The sequence below is a fragment of the Seriola lalandi genome, unplaced genomic scaffold (genome assembly GCF_002814215.2).
Source record: "Seriola lalandi dorsalis isolate HSWRI2012SDOR001 ecotype SW California unplaced genomic scaffold, Sedor1 jcf7180002054519, whole genome shotgun sequence".
Classification (NCBI taxonomy): domain Eukaryota; kingdom Metazoa; phylum Chordata; class Actinopteri; order Carangiformes; family Carangidae; genus Seriola; species Seriola lalandi.
The window spans coordinates 1792314-1792696 of NW_019525072.1; positions in this window are offsets into that span (position 1 = coordinate 1792314).

Sequence of the window (383 nt, forward strand, 5' to 3'; positions counted from 1 at the left end):
CCCCCCCTCCTCTCTTCCCTATAGAGCCAGTATCTGACTGGGCTCCCTCGCTGCTCTGGACTGTGTTAAGAGCGACTTAGCTAACTGTGGAATTTCCTGTCACCTTCCAGGACTTGATCTGATCTATGCTGCTCTGCAGTGAGAGGACAAACCAAGCAAAAACCACTAAGTGCTGTTATTGTTTTGTTTTTGTTTTTTGTCACTGAGTGAAGTTCTCCACCAAGACACTTGGGCCTCTAGTTTCAGGGCGGTAAATTAGCCAATAACACTGACAAAATACCCTGTTAGCAAGGGACTCCCAATCACTATGCCTTTGCACTGGGTGTTGTTTTGTCTTAAGTTTATTTTGGTTCATTCATGACTGCCTAAATTTCACTGTAAAG